Genomic DNA, 12,143 nt, shown 5'->3' with positions numbered 1-12,143 from the left:
TGAAACATGTTGCATTTGTATAAATACCTGATACAGCTAAGGCCACCTTTGGACTGAGATCACTGTTACACCATAAATAAAAGCATCAGAGGATGCCAAAAGTGCATGTGCGTTAGAGGCCACCACCAGTCCGAGGGATGTCTCGGGCTCTCACCCTCCTCTGCTGAAAAAGGAATAGTTAGAGCTTCCGTTGTGCAGCTGCAGATGCACGGTGAGCCCCCCTCGTGCAAGGAGGTGACCACAACATCTTACGCTGGAGATCGTGAAACTACCGCCTAGACCTCTTAGACCCAACAACCTGGCCTGATAAAAAATAGTACAGAAATTCTGAAGGAAAAAGTGGTTGGATGTTTGACCTCCTTTCACCCCCACTTCTCCTGACGTCAGCTGTAATCGGCCACTGGAGGCAAAATTAGGCCTCTAGGGTTTTATGTCTCATCTAGAAGAGCCATATTCCAGAAAAACAAACCCATTAGCCCAAGCATCTTCCAAGAGAAATATTTTATCATATGGAACGGCTCAGGAATTCAGCCTTCAACAAGGACTTTGCTTTGATCACAGATGGGATCTTGGGAACTGTACTAAATCACAGATGGTATATTTTTTCCTATAATTCAGAAAATGGGCTATTTCCACTGCTTGCTGGGTTTTTTCCCTTCTCTGAATTTTATATTTTGCACATAGCAATTGCAAACATGGATACAATTTTTTAAAAGGGCCCTTGAAAACATTTTCTTTTAATGATGCATGTAATCTTCTCCTGTTCAGTAAATCTACCACCAAAATGTCATTTTTTCCAGAAGTTAAAACATACTTAATTTTAATAGGATTGCATTTATGTTTTATAGGCTTTGCTTATTTATCTTCTGTGTCATTTCTGTTTTCTTGGATAAGCTCGACGTTCCCTTGTTATCTCTTGAAATATTGCCTCAACCATGAGTTTCTGCCTAGACCAAGAGATGGCAGCTTCTGCTGCCACCCACTCGTGGGCCACGGGCAATGGCTGGGTCACGCATTCCTATTCCTCACAGTCTGTGTTATCTTCATTCTGAACCAGGACCCCATCCGACCCTTGCCCTTGACTGCAGTGATGTATTTAGGTGCTGTATAAAAATCCCTGTGCAGTCAAAGGAAGAGGACGGGAGGAGGGAAGGGGAAGAGGGAGACCAAGGAGCATCCCCTGGCACAACACGTTCTCTGGAGAAGGATCCCTATCGGTTTTCTATGTAGGAAGCCTAAGGCAGGCAGGTACTTCACCCAAGTTGGGGAAGGGAGAGGAATTTGGACATCCTCCAAACAACTTAGTCTTGAAACAACAGATGGAAACAGAGAGATATGGGGGTCCACGAACAGTCAATGAGATTGTGATACGAGCTTGCACAATACATGCCCGTCTCTGCGCATCAGTGCATCTCCTCTTTCTAGCTGCTAAGTGACATTAAAAAAACAGCCAAAATTACATCTAATATTTGCTGAAATTGCTTCATTGCTTTTTTGTGTAAACTGCTGCTATAGCTGGCACAGAGCTTTTATTTGTTTGCTGGTAGGAGAGGAGGACAGCCTATACAATACGAATAAGAGAAAAGGCAGCTATGAGAAAATCTCTCTGTTCAGCCATGATCCAAAAAGATTTAGAGCTCCACATGTTGGTATCAGTATGGTAACAACCAGGCTCCTACCAGCACCATGCTGTGATCCAACCTCTGGGGATCCTCTTCTATATCCGTTTAACTTTTCCACCTCATTTGCTGTCACAAGATGCTCAAATGCTGTTGTCATTTTGTTTCTGTTTTGTATTTACTGATGTTATCAAACATTACACTTCACTGGAGGGTAATCTAGGCAGCATTTCATGCCCTCTTCAATACAGAGCTGCTCAAACATGCGCCAGCCCCAGAGCTGAAGAGCAATCAAACCCAGACTCCACGCAAGGCACCCGTAATCTTTCCACTGGACTTTGAATCAGCCTTTTTAAGAGCATTTCTAATTCACATTAAATCAGGATCGAATGATCCTTTGGCACTGCTAAGAGCTCGGTATTGCAATGACACCAAATCATGCTCCGGCTGAGCTCATGGCATTTATCACCTACACATAACCAGGTTTACTGATTTTTCTGAGCCTTGGGAAATGCCCACAGCAATCCCCCAGGATCACAGACCACAGTGCTGGCCCACCAAAGAGCACTTCCAAATCCCACCACCCACACTCAAGCCTCAGATGTGACCAGACTTACTAGTACATTCTAATTGCACAAAATCCACGACCTCGCTTCAAATCCTTGCCAACATACACTTCTCACACACCCACACCTTTTTTGGGGAAAATGCATGTCTAACGTGAGGTCTCAGAGGGAGAGCAGCCATGTTTGGCACCCCAGATCACACAGCATTGACAGCATGACAAAAACCCTGAGAACACGGTCCCCCCGACGCGGGACCAGAGCAAAGGCCTTGGATCAGTCCAGTGCTGCTGGAGAGGTAAATCCACTGCCTGCTCATTAGACGGTCTCCTGTGTTCTGTTGATCAGAAATTAGGGACTTCTAGGATCAGGGGTTGCTTCTGGACCACCGTGTTTCACAGCCAGGAAAGCATCTTTCCTCCACTCATTTTGTCCTCATTTAATGTTTCTGTTGTTGGCTCGAGTTTTTCCACAGCCTCCCGTGGCTTGCTCTACTATTTAAATGTGCATTGTGTGAAATAACATTCCTTTGTGAGATGGTATTTTTTTGACTCTCGTGGTATCCTGCTAAAGTGTCCTTCTCCCAAGTCTCCCTCATGTAGAATTGTACCGTAGTACTGGTTTGGTTGCCTTTTTGGCTGATATTGTGAGAAAGCCAGGAAAGTGGCCAGGCATCTGTATTTTTCACAGATCCAGGGTGCTGAGTAGCCGGTGAAAAGGGCTGTGTGAGGGGCAGTCCGACTGCATCTCTGAAGTCTCCCCATGAGGGAGCTCCACAGCTGGAATGGACGCTGCTCTCGGAATTTAACGCTGTACACTCTCTCCCATATGGCCCAACTATTCAGCCTTTACAAGGGTGAAGTGAATATGAGCCTTAAGGTTTCAGATACAGTGAGTTTGTAGTCATGCCACACATGATTTAGTGAATAACTGATGTAAGGCAAAAAGATGGCAGAGCTCTGTGATCTAACAGCTGTGCAAACAGGCGAGAGAATTTAAAATTCAGGAAGCTGTATCTCCAGGAAAGCATTAAAAAAAAAAAAATCCCTAGTGTCACATCTGGTGGCATCAAATTGTCATTATGACATGGTATTTAAGATGATTTAACGGGTTTATTGCCGAGTAAGAACCTTGGAGTTTGCTTAAACTACTGTGCATTAAAAGGATGTAACTCTTTAAATGATATTCTGACAAAGTACTGCCTAAAGAGTTCATTATCTTTCAGGAACACACACGTATGTACATCAGCACGTGTGTATATGGAAATAAATAGCTCAACAGACAAATGAATAGAGCTGCACATCTACATGCACATGTATTTAACGATAAACTACAACAGACTCACATGCGTAGTGAGAGCTAGATTTTGGAAAAATACATTCCCTTTCTCTTCCACACCTCCTACATCCATACAGCAGGTAAGATTTCTGTCCACCTTAATTACATCTCACTTAGGGCACTGAATCAATGGGAGGCTTTGAAACAAAGGACTCAGCTACTAAAAACAGCCTGGGAAAGTGCCTAGGAAAGTTTACTGGTTATAGAGGACTTCTAAGAAAAGGTGTCCAGAAAAAGAAAAGGTGTCTCTTCTCTTGCTGAATATTTTTAATGTGACTTAGCGCTTCTCTCACCTTTAGTTCCCGGAACAGTTCTCATTTCCTGTGAATGTTCTGACTTCTTATCTCAGGCTCTTTCAGCTTGTTGATTTTAAATTCAGTCTGGCTAATTCAAATTCAAGGCACACCGCTCCTGAAGTCTTTCGCCGTTTTCTCATTCCACGGAACGGGGCTGTTAATGGTATGGGGTTTTGTCAGCGAGGAACGGTGCAAACTTCCTTTTACACTTATTCCTTTCAGACTAGATTGACACGACACGCTGCAAGGCAGTCAGACAATCTTGCTCTGGCTGCCTAACTCAGGTGGTTCTCTCTCCACTGACTGCATACAGATGGGAGATTTCCAACCAGAGGTGTTCTGATGTGCACCCTGGTTAGATGCCTTAAGTGAACAATACGGATCTCAACCTGCAAAATCATATGACAGAGCAGATTTGTGCAACTAGACAAATTCCTGAACAATTCCATCAAGTCACTGTGAGTTTTGCCATCATCTATGGCAATTTTCCACCATCAATGCATTTGCCTTTTTGCATGTGAATCAACTGTCAAAGCATAGTCTGCCTCTGCTAGTCAATCCTGTGTGCGCATAACATGAACGCAAAAAAAGGCTGTTTTTCTCCGATCCAGGCTGAATTAGTTGTTAGGATACCAGAAGTGATCTAGACAGAGTAGCATGGAGCTTCACATGTCCTGAGTGAGCCACCAGAGCTCTGCAGGGATGCTGTTTGTGAAGAGATGTCTCCACCTGCCCTTCCAGGTGGGTCTCTGCTGATGATCCCCACCAAACAGCTCAGGGCTCTTACCCTGTAACACTTTGCTACCTGTTTACATGTCTGACTTTAATTTCTATGTCTCTGTAGCAAATTAGATTTCTTTTTCACTTACTTTTTTCCTTTGCAAAACCCAGTTCTTACAAAGGAAGAAGGAAGCAAGAGTTTGTTTCTTCTGAAAACAAGTCAGCTTCATTTAAACATCAGAAGGGGTCTTCAACAGCTAAAGGGTTGGTTCTTCTCTTTTTTTTTTTCTTTCAGTAAGGGTCTGAGAGTGAATAATTGGAAGAGGGAAAAAAATAACCTCAGGTTGTATATTGCCACTTTCTCTTGCATTGCAGTTAATGCAAACCTTTGATTAGCCTGCTGAAGAGACCACACATTCAATAATTTGAAGCAAAAGGTTAATGGTGTTATTACAACTATTATACCTTTTAAAATCATTATCCTCTTGTTTTTTATGTCTATATTACCTTCACCTTTCCATGAACCCACTTTACCAGCTGTTTCCTTCTGTCATAAAGTTTGCTGAACATCATCCTAGGAATAGGGTAAATGCCACGTTTTATCAATCAAGCCTAAGGGAATTCTCAGCTACTCATAACCCAAACTGTAAAGGGAGATTATTACAAACTTTCTATTTTGATTTTTAAATTGGCCATGAGTGAAATATCCACTTAATGTCAAGATGCAAAATGTTGCAGTTATGACACCATCTTTCTTGGGAAGTTTTACAGATTAGAGAAGTGCAAAAAACGAAGACTTTGAAGTGACTAATCAATTACAATTAATTTTAAATTGGTTATTTATTAGAAGGACAAATAGTCCCAAGCAAAAATGCACAGATTGACCAAAACAAAGATAATGTGCTAAATCAAGGTGATAACCAGCCCCATTTCTAAAGCATCTTTCCAACTTAGAAACCTAAATCCTATTGACTTTAAGGAACCCTTCTGCTCCTATCCCTCAGACTGGAAAATGTGAATTGACTTCTTAAAATTTCAGGGTGAGACTGACCTCTAGATCCATGGCAGCATCTGAGATGTATCTGAAAACACTCCTTTCTCTCCAGAGACACTAAGAGGATCCACATTGCAGCCACCTCAAATTAGTTGTTTCATCAACATCTGAGCTAAATCTTTTCTCTTTATAAGTTAACACCCTGGTGCAGTTGTTTTACAGCTGGCATCTTCTGTAATCCATTTCTACATGTTTCAGATCCTGTGGACACTATTAGTCAGCATCTCCATCAGTTACACACAGAGCTCAAGGTCTAACGCTGGGCCTAAGAAGACCTTCTCCACATCCAAGAAATTTCCAGTGAACTTGAGTAAAAAAAAAAAATGAAGTGTAGAGGAAATTGAAGGCCTTAAAACAATCAAATTTTATAAGTGCTCAGACTTCATTATGCCAAATAAAAATATCACACTCTTCCTGGAATTTGAAAGGAATCTGTTAATGATAATGCCTCTACATGAAAATACATTCTTTGCAGAATGGCAGCAGTGCAGCATTTACTGAGCTCTTAGTAAAATAAATGAAGTGCTCTGTGATTGCTTTCTTTGAACATGTTAAAATACAGGTAGTGCATACTAATGTTTTCCAACAATAGCGTCTATCAGGGAAAAGCTGTGATCTGTACAGATATTTATGCAGAACAAAATGTAGGCTCTGCCTATGCCATTTTTATAATCATGGATGCAGAGGAGAAGTTAATGCCTGTATATCTTTGAGCATTGGTGGCAGCAGGAGTGAGACATTTTCTTTTTCTCTTTTTTTAAATTATGAACATTTTGCTACCAACTTTTGAGTGGTAATTCAGGAGGAGAAAAGGGGAAAATTTGTCACGTGAAAGGCGTAATAAGAAGCAAATTCCCACTACAAAAGTCTTATGATTGACGTGGTCTTGTCATTATCATTGAAAATAATCTTCTGGTGTGTTATAATGACAAGAAGATGTGTAATGTTATTCTGATACAAGAAAAGACTGTGTACATTCATTGATCCAAAGAATTCTAATTCATCCCATAGAGGAAGATAAGAATCACAACAGCAGGCAGTTAAAAGTCCATCTAGCCCTGTATCCTGGCTCTGACAATGCCTAATACTTCATATTTCAGAATAAAGCATCCAAATCAGAGCTACATTGTGAGCACTTCTAAAAATGAACAGTATTAATAGTGTTCTTATCTCCTGTGCTTTTCATGGCTAGCTGGCCATTATTGCCTTCCACAATAAGTTACTGTAGCAAGCAAGTTTTATGTGTGTTCTCTTGTTCTTTTCTAAATATGTATTGATGCATACATGTATATACGCATGCCTGTAACACACAGATAATACATACCCATGCAGCAAATTATACGGTGTCCTAACCTTTTCTTACATTGAAGAATAATTTGTGTACTTTATTTTAAAAGGAAATACAGCCTTAACTGGGTATTGCCAGCCCAGCGTTTTAATTTCTGTTTTCATCACAGCTTGAACTGGTTACCCACAAATTTCTTCAAGACATGTTTAAATATTTTTAAATGTGGTTAACCCAGCTAATGGTTTTTAAAAGCCACCAGTTTAAATACAAACTGCTAGGTTTGGGAAAATGTGCCTCATAATATGAGGCATAAAAGATTGAAATTCTTTGGCTTATCAAATGAAAGATTTGGGAGGGTGATAACTCTTGACAGATATCTAGAAAAAAAATCAGTCAGATGATTTGACCTCATACAAAGTAGCAAAACAACTACTTATTATTTAGAAACTAATAATTTCTGCCTTGAATTAAGACACCATTTCCTTGCAGCAAGATGAATAAAAACCAGCAGTGACTAGAAAGAGTTAATGGTGTTGCCATGTGCTGGCACCTATCTGGCGAGATTCAATGTCCTTCTAGGATGTGTGGTCTGATCCAGTGTTTGTGGGACCCTTTGCTCATACACACATGAAGGGGGCGGAAGATGAGGCTCAAAACGTCCTGGTCTCCCCAGGGCCTGTGAAATTATTCGCGAGAGATGCAGAGTCACTTCCATAATGGGACATATTCATAAAAGGTGCAGCTCTACCCTAAGACAATAATTATAATCAGATTTCATGCTTTGCAGCATCAGCTGGTTACCGGTAGATGTAAGAGGATTTTTCCCTCTAGGTTTGTTAGTCAGCATCCATCGCTGGGGGTGTTCGACCTCCCTCCAAAGCACCGGGGGCAGGAGCTCAATGTCCTCTCATGAACACCAAGAATGTCGTTGGTTGACATGATGATATGACTTGCTTACAGGTCCAAGGTTATTCTGGTCACCAGATTTTAGGGAAAGGTTGTTAAGGAGCTGGGTTCTTTTAGGGTAGACACTGCAATTATATATGATGACATTGGCTCGGCAAAAGCAACCAAGGAAAACTCAGTAGCTTGTGATACAGGCTAAGCCTGACCAGATGGACTTAACTCTGGGCAGATGCTATGAAACTCCAAACCCTCCTTCAGTGTTATGAGGAAAGAGGTTCCACGTCTCGGAGCAAGTTCTGCTACTCCAGGCATAGGAGGCTGAGTATCTGAACGCATCTGTGCACCTTCCCAACATCATCCTTTCCCTTATAACATCCAAAAATCTGATATGAAGCATAAATCCTTTTTTAAAAACATACTGTGTCTTGTAGTGCAAATGATGCTGAAATAGCAACAAAAGCCAAACAACAGTGTTCTAAGCTAAAGTCCACGTTCCCACCAGCAGAACCTGACTGCAAACCCAGGCTGCTTGTGTTCTGCCCATCGTCCCATCCCCTCAGACTGCTGACTCTCCTTTCATTCCATTGTAGCTCTTACTCCACATTCCCATTTGGCATAAAGCGTTCCATTATCTCTGTTTCCTGCTGAAGCAAAACCTTTACTAAGCCTGGGCAGCAATGGCAGCCATCAGAAATGGTGATGCAAAATAAACAAAAACAAACAAACAAACAAACAAACAAAACCTGCTTCACATGGAGCACTTCTCCATCTGTTAACTGCTCTGTTGCTGGAGCATGCCCAGAACACACAATGTGAGGGTGACTTCTTCAACCAGATGCTGACCAGCAAATAGCACACTTGGAACTATCTACAATTATTTTGAGTATGCCATCTGTGTTTTCTCAGAGATATGATCCTATGCTGTTGCTTGGTGTGAACTGGTAAGGCTGAGGAGTCACCACAAGGCACAAATTCCTGTTTATGGGAATGCTTTAGTTCAGATCCAGGCAAGAACTCCTCTTCAGCATGAGGTTTTCTGGTATGAGATTTGGGTTCATCTCAAGTTCAAACTTCTCTAGTTTAAATTTAAAAAGACACTTTACAAAGCCCTCAAAACCCTCAAATTACAGCTCATGGTAGGAACCAGCTAAAGCAGCACATAACTAAGAACCCAAATAAGTCTGTTAATTCCCGCTTCCCTTTCTGGCTATTCATTCCCTTGAGCTGGAACACCAAACCACTATCCACACATGAATAATGCAGCTGCTGTTTCAGACTTGATTCAACAGCAGAAATCTGTATCCTCCCTCTTGTCAGATATTTATAGGAATATTTCTGACCACCTTGCTTTGAAGTCAGAGTCACTGAAATGCAGAGGGGTACACATCACAATTGTAGGAAGCTCTTCCTCCAGAGGAGCACTTCCAGAAGGCCACTCTAATTGTGCAGACGCTGCTAAACCCAATAAATCTTTCTGTCCTCAGGGGACACCAGGATGAAGGGATGTTCTAACCACATCCATTTTTCTCTACTCAGGCTCCTTGCAAAGCCTGTAGCAGCTGTAAATAGCCAAAGCCTCCCTGATGCGGTCCTCTGCTGCCCAGCTGAGTGCTGGATTTAGATCACTTTTATCTAGGGGAACAAGCTGTAACAGAACCTGCCATCTGATTCACTAGAGAAATATGTAAGCAAACAACAGGTCACTCACGTGTTTTCTTTACCAGTGCATGGAACAACACGATGGTCCATCACGTGCTGGGATGCAATCCCCGTGTGTTGGGCTGGAACTGTTATGGGAGCCCTTGCCCTGTGGGCAGGTTTGCTGCTGCCACCTCAGGAGACTGTTCGTCTGGAGGGGAGAGGTCCTGGCACTGCACTGCCACAGGAAGTGGAAAGGGTCCTTCACAGTTTGCACCACAACCCTTGCCTCTAATCCAGGGATGAGATGCTCCTCTCCCACCCCTCGGAAGCTACGGACAGGGAAGGAGGCAGCTGTACGAACCACTTTGGTTCTCAGTCATCAGCCTGGTCTGACAGGCTGGGAACAAGCACCTGCCAAGATAAAATGTCCACCTTGAGATTCCCAGGCCAGTATCTCAGTATTTGCTTTTCTCAATGTACCACATACAGCACGATTCTTAAAAATATGCTCGCTGGTGATTTACACATTGGCAGTGGTGACACATCAGACTAGCTGGGCACTGCATTTGCAGCAACATTTGGAAAAGCATCTCTGGCTCCTTGCAACTCCTATCAGAAAATGTCACTTAATTGTCTAAGAAAAATTTGGCTGACCTTTCCATTACTGGTAATAGAATAAAAGCAATAAAAGACTACATGTGACAGCAAGTGTCACCAATACCCATTTGTCACCTTCTTGTGCTGATTGGGAGCAACGGGGAAAATTCACGCTCCTCTCCAGGGCTGCATTTTTGGCACAGCGCTGATAAAGGAACTTGCTAGTAAAAGGCCAGGAACTAGGGAAAGAAAGAAATTGTCTCCCATCCCTCCCTGTCCTGACTCCACAAACAAACCCAGAAGGAGGATTTCTGAATATCTGGCCAAAAGGTGTCACATTCTGATGGCTTCTGTGGAAATTCAGGGTCCATAATATCTGTTTTCAGGGGTAAACATTGTTCTCACCCAGCTGCTTTCTAACATCTGTCCTACCTGCTGAGATGGTCAAAACTATTTGCAGATAAAGGACGAGGTGTATGGGCAAATTCTCCCCACCATGCAGAAACAATGTCAGTAAGGAGTTTACATACTGCTCACCGCCTTTGCGAAACCTTCATCCAAGCAGAGCACATCTCATGGCTCTTCCGCTGAACTCAGCTGCAGCTCAGTCACTGTTTTCTTGTCTGTTGGGTTTGGTCCTGGGTGAGACACTCGAACGGATGTTACGATACAGCAATCTCAAATAAGAAATCCACTGTTTGCAAACTAGCTATTAGCAGCTCTCATAAACTCTTCTCAAAGTCCTCCTCCAGTAGCAGAAAAAGCTGTTCCCTCTCTAAACTGTCAGGCTATCGATTGAAATCAGGAAGGATCAGTTGGCAAACTCCTGGCGCTGGTGCCCGACTCCCAATTAAGAGCTCTGTCTCAGTTCCCTTCCACCGGGAAGAGGACAGCAAATACTCATTAAGTTTTTCACTTCCTTCCCACTCACAGCTTGGATCCATGAAAAGTACAGACCTACAGAGGTCACGGCTACTAAGACCACTTCTTATCTTGTATCTTCCACAAAAATGGTTATGTATGTATCAGGCATCCTTCCATGTGTGGAAAGCTGGAAGCTATACAATACTTTCAAAAACTCTTCTGGCAGATTCAAGCCCAGATAGCCTATTACCAATATGTGCACTGAAATGAGTTAAAAATAATTATTACATCTGGAGACCTACACTGTCAGATCCATCTAACTACAGTAACCTGACCACAACAGTCATTTCCAAATTAACCAGCAGAAAGGATATTACCAGCTGCTGTAGGAAGATGTTGTAGTTCCTGCACCTTCCAGATACGTCTGTGATTATTGCTAGTTCTGTTCACAGCTTTGTGGATATTTTCAAATGTGACCTTCCTTTGTGTATTCTTTACTCTTACAGGCTAACTTGTGCATTAATTAACTTGCTCAGGCAGCTCTTTCTTACATAATCCTTAATAAAGTGGCAAAATATTTGAAATGAAAATATAATCACGCATGTTAATATATCTCTTGCTCTTTCACACATACACCCCGCACAGAAATATCCAGTCACACACATACACCCACACTGTCTGAGTGTCCCTCTTCTGCTCCTCCCTTCTGGTTCATCAGAGACTAAAATAGCCGTGTGGTGGTTTCCACCATTCTTGCTGCAACTTCACTGCGTTGGTCACTTAAAATGTCTCATGCACAAGAAAATATTCTCAAGATGGGTGGATGAGAAAACCAACAACCCCATGGTAATTTCAACAAATTCTGGTCTTGGAATCTTGCTGAAAAGAAGTAGTATATTAAGGGGCAAACAAACACCTGCAACAAGTATCATCTGACTGCAACAGAGCATTCTTATTAATTGTGTCCTTTATGGACTAATTGTTCAACTTATTCAAGTCTCTTAACTCTCACTAATTCTGTATAATGTTCTGTTTTATATGCAATTGTCCATGTCATTCATTTCCCTATCTTGCTCATTTGCATTTGCAAAGAATAAATGGGAGGCAATGTTTGAACTGTCTCACAATATCCAGAAGAGAATTAATTACTTTCACACAGGAAAAAAAAAGGAGATGTGGGATTTTTTTTATCTTCTTCTATATGTACCATACTTCCAAAAACAGTTGCAAGAAATTGCATACACACATTGTACCTAA

The sequence above is a fragment of the Patagioenas fasciata genome, chromosome 12 (genome assembly GCF_037038585.1).
Source record: "Patagioenas fasciata isolate bPatFas1 chromosome 12, bPatFas1.hap1, whole genome shotgun sequence".
Lineage (NCBI taxonomy): Eukaryota > Metazoa > Chordata > Aves > Columbiformes > Columbidae > Patagioenas > Patagioenas fasciata.
This window is presented reverse-complemented; position numbering follows the sequence as displayed.